Consider the following 8,146-nt stretch of genomic DNA (forward strand, 5'->3'; position numbering starts at 1 on the left):
CTTCGAAAATTATATATCAATGAAGGCATTTTTAATCTTGCTTAGTTCTTAAAATATTTTGACTATAATTAGAAATTGGAATTTATCAGTATAAGACGGGGAAAAGCTCAGCAAAAATGGCATGTCATATTCTACGATAGGTTGCATATCCAAGATAGCGAAATGAAGAACTGAAATGACCGAAATCTTTTAGCAACGAAACTATAAATCAATAAAGCAAATCTGTTATTGGGATTTCAACATTGTTGCGCTACGAAATAGGTTGAAGTACTTTTTAATTGTCAACGTACGCTTTAAGTGTAGATAGTGCTGTTAGTGCAGACCCTTGCGATCAAATTTGCGTGACCTTACATAAACGGGGGTTGTGCTGGTATGCTGACAACCTGCGAGTGTGGTTGGCTGAGTCGCGCGGGAATTTTATATAACACGTTTGACACTAAAAACACTCTATAGATGATCAACTCCTTGAGTTCATATGCCTCATCCCTCTCAAATTTGATCGTATGTAATTAATGCGCTTTATATCCATGATTATCCGATTACTTTGCCTCTTATTGTGGTTAGACATAGCTGTCCTCGTGTGAACTTGTACATTATAAAATAATATCACCATCAAGGGTTAAAGGCTAATCTCCTTACGACTATTTGTAAGATACCCCAATATCAAGCATGAAAATGCTTGCCTTTCATTTTCAGGTCATCAGGTGTGAAACAGTGTTGTAAAACAAGATCGCAGGGAGCTACGCTGCATTCTTGTTTCTCGTCGTCGTTTTCAGTTGAACGTGAAATGCATGTGTTAGGAGCTAAATTCATTGTTTTAGCTGGAAGAAACGCTCGTTGGAGAAAACTAAAAAAACTCAAATTGGAAGAGAGCCCCAAGAAGTGGTGTTCATGCACGTCTGACCCTTTAATCTTCACCCCCGCTGCAAGTGAAAACAGTGTTTTAAATTTGCTATGACGCAAGGTAACGAAAGGAATAATAATTAATCAAAGGTATAAGTAGACTGAATGTAATTTAAAAGTTTAAGAAGTGCAATAGAAGTGCACAATACTCAAAGCCTGAGTTCATCGTGAAATGCAGCCAAACCTTGCAGTTTGTGGTGTTGACATTATTGTATCATTTTCATGCAAACAATAAATGCAATGAGGTTACAACAATAAGATATTTTATCTGCTAAACGGTTGTTTGGTTAAACGCCCATGCTAATGCACAACCTAAAGTATTCGTTAATCGTTTGATTGTCTTATTATGAAGTACTGTGCAAAATATCCTGTCACCAGGGATAATCCGATAATTTATTATGTGGACATAGGCGACATCATTGTGTTTTTACAGCTGGTACGAGAGATGGATGACAAATAGTAATATCGACAATATAACTGTACACTACGCATATAGCATTACCATATCTTACTATTTTATAAATTGTGTAACAGAGGAGAAACGATAGTTATTTTGTGTGAATCATACGATTATACGAAGAATACGATCCGAGAATATTCAAGTCTTATCTTAAAGGCGGATTTCCTGTCCTCCCAATGGCGAACTCGCAAGTTCGCTGCGAGGGTGTTCTTCCAATGAAAATGCTAGCTTTAAGTTGAGCACTCGTAGCGAGTGGGTTTTTGCAAGGAACTGGAAATCCGGCTTTATTATAATTTTAGCGGAATTTCCCGACGATACCATTTCTGCCCAATTTCATCACGTGTTGGTACTTAATTGGGTTTCATTTTAGTACTTTGCAGTGTTACAACAGCTGTGTGCCTAACAAGGTGAATCAACGATAACGCCTCATTTTGTCAAAATGCCAATTCTGGGTGCGAGCTTGCCAAAATACATGACTGGGACAAATGCATGAGAAAACACAGAAAACGTCAAATTTGAACACACCAATTTTTGTCTTCAATTTACCTATTAAATTATTTAGTTCATACGGATACCGCTAAGGGACAGGTCCATATAACCATATTCATGTTGCCTAACGGCAAGGAGAATTTCAATCCAGTAAGGCGTTTTCCTCGGCTATAGGTAATATAGAGCTTACTGCCTAGTGCCTACATTATAGAGTGCAATCATAATTCGTTCCTCCGTAAGCGCCTGGATTAAGGTACGTTTCACCTTTCCCAATTACAAGTAGTTCGATCGAAAAGCCTGGATGGGTCATAGCGACATGATTTTTATAATATGCAGCTAAACATATCTGAATATTTGTAAATTTTTAAAAAAAATTTTTAAAAAAAATTGTACTACTTCGCTTAACTGATCGTTCTGTTTCTTTCCTTATTTTGCAGCCAGGCTAAATTTCACCATGACTGAGTGGCTTACTGGTTTTTTTCCCTATAAAATAATTTTCCGTCCACGACGGCAGTTTAGTGGCACGCAGGCTCTGTTATCGCAGGCAGGCTGATTGGGGCGTGTCTAACAGATCCCCCCCAACCCTCTCTTCAAAGTTCAAACAAGCTCTCTAATAAACTGTATGCATGTCTCGATTCTGAAAGGAACATACAGAGTATAAATTTGTAGTTAAAATACTTATCGCAGGAGCTGTCTGGTATTTCTTTTACGAAAGGCAAGTTTACATTAGAAAGTCTTGGTTGCAGGGCGAAATATATTTTACGCTGATAAACGACTGTTAACTGTTTACGTTATAATATAAAACATGCAACTGAAGCAAAATCGTTGAAGCGCGATGATAACTCAATCGGACGTTTGATGAACATATTTGTTGTTTATAGATCTAGTTTCAGACCACCAAGGCGCTAGATTTAGATTTTATCACTTGCCTGTGGAAAGCCATTTCAGGTGCGTAGATAAAGAAGTGGAGCAATGACTCATTCTGTCAAAGTATTACGATCAAAAATTGTTTACATAAACGTAATTTGTGCGTTATGCGACACTTATTCCGTAGGAACATTAAAAGCTTTCACACCTGAGTTGTGATGGATATTTACAGCCACAAGTTAGGCATGAATACATGTGATGAAACAAACTACGTGTTTCCAATGGCATCAAGCTCTACACAACCAGAGCCACTTGCACCGTCAATGAGCAATTGTTTACCAACCTTCCCTTGGTTTTTGTCAAGTTATTGCGCCAATCCGTTTCCATGTCAACCTTTGTTATTTCCTCAACGAGTGCCACCAATTTTTGAGAATCAATCACTTCCATGTGCCTCTTCTTCGTTAAATCAGACGAAAATGAAATCATTCTTCGTTAAAGACATTCTGGCCACCAAAGATTCAACCTCGCCGACTATGCCGCAAGCAACAGGTATAGCAGTAATACTATTTTCACTCTTTCGAGTATTTATATAGTATTTATATATAGTTGCGCGTAAAACAAGTCACATCGTAACTACACAGTAATCGTCCTTTTTATTAGTTATTTGATGCATACAAATCACATGTATATCCCCTGATACCTCTTGTTAGTACAAAACTTATACTTTACTTTTAAGGCAAAGAAAGTAAGTAGACTATAAAAAGGGGCATTTTTGATAGTTATCACTTTGTAACTTGCGTGTAGACAACACATTACAATTAGGCTGTGTGGAAAGTTTACTATAAACTTTAAACCTCGCGTGCGTCATGATTATTTCAGCCCCGGTCTTGTTTTCCAAATTCAGGAAACAAAATTCCAAAATTTGGATCCATTCCAATGTTATTGTTTCCACACGTCTTCAAATGCATAGTGTCTGACATTAGCATTAGAATATCAACGCGCACATTCACGCGTACATGCATTGATTCTTATTTAAATGCCAGCAAAAACAGGGCTATTTTGAAAGCGTATACCTCTCATGCTATTTATTGGATAAATTTTTTTTCCGTAACGTATACGTTAATTTCGAGACGGAGGATGATTGGGAAGTAAAGCGCACGTTTATGCATGATTTAGTAACTGAGTTATGATCAGTTTTTGGTAAACACATACTTTTTAATAAACAAAAGAAACAGGGATTTTGATGCAAAAGAGAAATCCCAAGTTTCCCATGTAACATGGGAGTAGCCAGCATCGATAATTGGGGGGGGGGAGGCCATATTCATATATTCATGTTAACAGACTGTAAGACAATTGATTTGAAAAGAAATTAAACCTGTGTATCACGAATATATGAATATGCCCCCCCCCAATTATCGTTCTGGCTACGCCATTGCCCATGTTGATGAGATATGATGACAATACTATCATTTGTGATGCTTTTTTGGTAGGTCAACGTTATAGATCTGAGATTTTCGTTGTTCTCTGTATGCCTATATAGCTACAGGCTTTTGTGCCCTTGATAGTTTGTTGAACATTAATGAACACATGGGACTGATTGAGCACCCATATTTTTTCTTTTCCGCTTCCGAGATCTTGTTGAAAACAAGGCACCTCTCCAGTTTACTCCAGGAAGGCTAGAAGTTCTTACGTTCTTCCTTGCGGCAAAACATATGCATGACAAATGAACTTTGATGAAAAGAATTCATACTGAAAAAAATGGGATATATAACTATACGCTTTCGGTTCAAAATAAAAATTTTAAACAGTTGTTATTCAGCTATTTCGTATAATTTAATTTCCCGGCTTTAGATTAGGAAGACGAGACGTAATGATAATATATATACTCCTTCCATCCATTCGCATTATTTTCATGCAAAATCAAATTTACTCTACTTGAAAACCCTGAGAGGCAAAACCAGTAAATATTTGATTTAGGTCCCTTGGTAACAACAAGCGTTGAATTTCTATATACTGCATATATGATAAATGGTTCAGAATTGTTCGTCGTATGCCAAATAATATCAAGGCTATCCAAATAATACACATGCAATTGCGGATATCTTGCATCTTTGGAGTAGAAAATTGCGTCATTTTGATTTACATATAGTGGACGAAATTACACTCCATGGGTCATGCACTACCAGCCGGAAATTTTATGCGGATTTTTATATAGACTGTACAACAGCTGTATTGAGAGAAATTGTGGGAGTGACCCATTGTTTCTCCTCCACAGGTTACGCCACTGCATTTTAAGAAACATATTTATGTCGTCTAATGATTACGGTATACATCCTGAAAATTCCCAGTTTCTATAAACAGACGTTTAGAAAGTTGTCAAGGGTTGGTAAAAGGGCCAAGGTTCCGCCCCTAATTGAATCAGAACCATTTAGAAAATATATCCGTGTATATTAAGCTGTATAAGGGGAAGTATATAGGTGCAGCAACCCCTTTTGCGTTTTACCTGCAGGTGCAAGGGTGACAGAAGACTTTTTTCACCGAAAAGGTTTACTGCAATTAGTTAATAAATCACTTCCTTGAAGTGCAGTTAACGGCACAATAAACCGGCGGTCGGAAAAACCGCCGACGCTGAAATCTATACTATCCGTCAAAAATCTAAAAAAATCAAGGCTTGGCCTTTCACAATTGACAGGTTTTCGTTGGTTTAAGGTCTGTACTCTGGGGGTATATTGTAACATAAGAGTGCAATGAGCGATCCTTTCACACAATTTATATAGATCGTATATATTAATTCATAATATAATCGGGAATTTAAGATTTTCACATGGGACTGTACTGATTACGATTAAATAAATTTTATCTCCGCTTTGCAAATACTCAATGCATGCTTGTCACAATAAAATCATTCCGAATAAGGAATATGTATATATTGCATTTGTCTCAATTAAATCACTCTTCAACGGCGTAGGAGGCATCGATAGTTTGGGGAGGGGAAGGCCACACTGTTGCGTGCATCTCCACGCCATAGTTTGCCTATGCAGGTGTTGGGATCAGGGGCGCTACTACCTTTCCCACACTTGTCAGAGGTATCCGCGATGCGATATTTCAAGAAATATAAAAAAATTCACCTGCTTCTACCGACGATATTTTTCCCGTCACGATAGTACGGTATTGTAACGTATTGTAATACCGCCCTGTAACTTTATACGTGTTTGAAATATCCAAGATTTTCCAATGCCGTGAATGTAAAGACTGTTTTCATTAAGTTGCATTTTTTTACTCAAATGTGTTGTTAGCCTAGCTGTTACACAATACGAGTCAAGGAGAACGAAGACATAATCAGCTAAATATTGTTTTGACAAGATAATAAAGTCAAGTTCGGGATTTAGCTGTTTGAAGTAGCCAGACATTGCTCATAATTTCTAGTTTCCGGTGATTACACCATATTACATCAGTGAGCGATTTGAAATTGTGTTGCCCGTAAGCACCAATCATAGCCTGCCACAGAGTCACGCAAAAAGCAGTGAGTTACGAGACAATGTCCTATAATAGTTTGATTTGCAACATAAAATCTACTTGAAGAATCTTTCATGCTATTTCTGTAAACCTTTGTTTTAAAATTCCGAGAATCTCAGAGCTGTCATCACGTATGCGCAGTAGCGCACACTATGCTAATCTTTTGGTGTTCATTGACTGTGAAATCAATGAATTTCTAAGGCAGTAAATTTCACTCCCTTTCAGCGAATGATTGAAAAAAAAGTTTGCATACCGCGGTTGAATTGACAGGCAGGCTACGGCCTTGAGTATGCGCAGAGCTGCAGACCAGACCTCAGTCAAGAAAAAAACCTACCGCGTCACCTCACGGGCATATCACCTCTATCAGTTCAACAGGTTTGAAATGTCACACTCTTATTTTCCAGGCAATATCGACGAGTCTAAATCGTCCGAAAAAGGGCTGCGAACCATACCGCCAAAAATGCTCTCGTTTTTTGTTCTGCCTACGCAGAAGGAACGCTTCTATGAGAGGTATCATCACTGCGCGAGAAGTCGAACAATTTTTACCCAAGAACAAGTGAATGAGCTCGAAGCCAACTTTAAAAAGAAGAAATACTTGGAGACGGCAGAGAGGTTTGAGATAGCGCAGAGGCTTGGGCTTAATCCCGTTACGGTTAAAACTTGGTTTCAAAACAGGCGCGGGAGATGGAAAAAAGAGATGCGAAAAAAAGATCCTGGATTCCAACCAATTCGGACGAAGGGTCGACCGCCAAAATCAGATTCATGTGCTGATGTTGAAGAAGAATCACTTATCGTAGACTAACATTACTTTTTCTCTCTTTCATTCAAACTAATGTGTTTGTTTTCATTCGCGGTCGGTTGATATATGAGAACATTTGTGGTCGGTTGATATTTGAGATACTTGAAAACGTTTTGTTTGTTTTTGTTTTGTTTTGCTTCGGTTTGGCTTGTATAGTTCATGCATGTGCCTTAGGCCTTGTTCACACTAGCCCCTAGAATCAGGGATCAATTGTACTATTTTTCGATAGACAAAACTTTTGCGCACTATAGTGACCTCAGACAAAGGGAATCCCAGGTTCTAAGAATATTACACAACATGGATCCCCGATTCTTAGGAGCCAACGTGAACCGAACCTTAAAGGTTAAGCTGTACAAAATTGCTATAACTTGTAAACTGAAAATTTATTTCGGCACATGACGAGGCTCCTAGGAATTTTAGGGGCCCGAGCAAAACTCATCTCAGTCGGGGCTGGTCGCTTTACCAAAGCTGGTTGCTAACAATCGCTCTTGAGAGGCTCTGCACAACATCGTTGACTGATCCATACGTGTAACGCTAGAAATAATGAAAATGTGCCGGGCTAAGTAAACTGATGACTCATCATGACTGAACGTTTGTAACATGAATATGTCAACTTAACTAGCACTCTCTGACAGAAGTGGAAAAACAGTGCAAATTAATTGCATAGTTTTGATATTTTTAGAATTAAGAAGATGTCTAAACAATATAGTATGTATCAAGACTGAAATCTAAGGCAACGAAAAAAATGTTTTAATCACAATGTGTTGTTTTTTGTACTAACTAAGTTGTGTTTATCAACGTTAGCAGATAAAACAAGTAACGACGTAAGTTGATGATAAAATCGGTTACCGAATTTCCACCATAGAACCTTAGTGTTCAAGTCAAGTAGATCAGTGTTCAACTTTGTAGCTTTTACCGATCAATCATAGGCGGGTTGATGCACCAAGAAGCGCGGATGCCCCCAGAAAAAAAACAAGGACGACAAGTTGGGTGGAGGTTTAACGCAGGTCGAGAAAAATAGGAGGGAGAAGTAGCCTATATGGAAAATTTAGAGTATTGGCTAGGAGAAGAGGGATAGCCAGTGTAGTTACCTCCAGGGGCATAAGGCTGCC

Source organism: Dendronephthya gigantea, unplaced genomic scaffold (assembly GCF_004324835.1).
Source record: "Dendronephthya gigantea isolate DGI-Jeju-01 unplaced genomic scaffold, DenGig_1.0 000001F, whole genome shotgun sequence".
In the NCBI taxonomy this organism is placed as follows: domain Eukaryota; kingdom Metazoa; phylum Cnidaria; class Anthozoa; order Malacalcyonacea; family Nephtheidae; genus Dendronephthya; species Dendronephthya gigantea.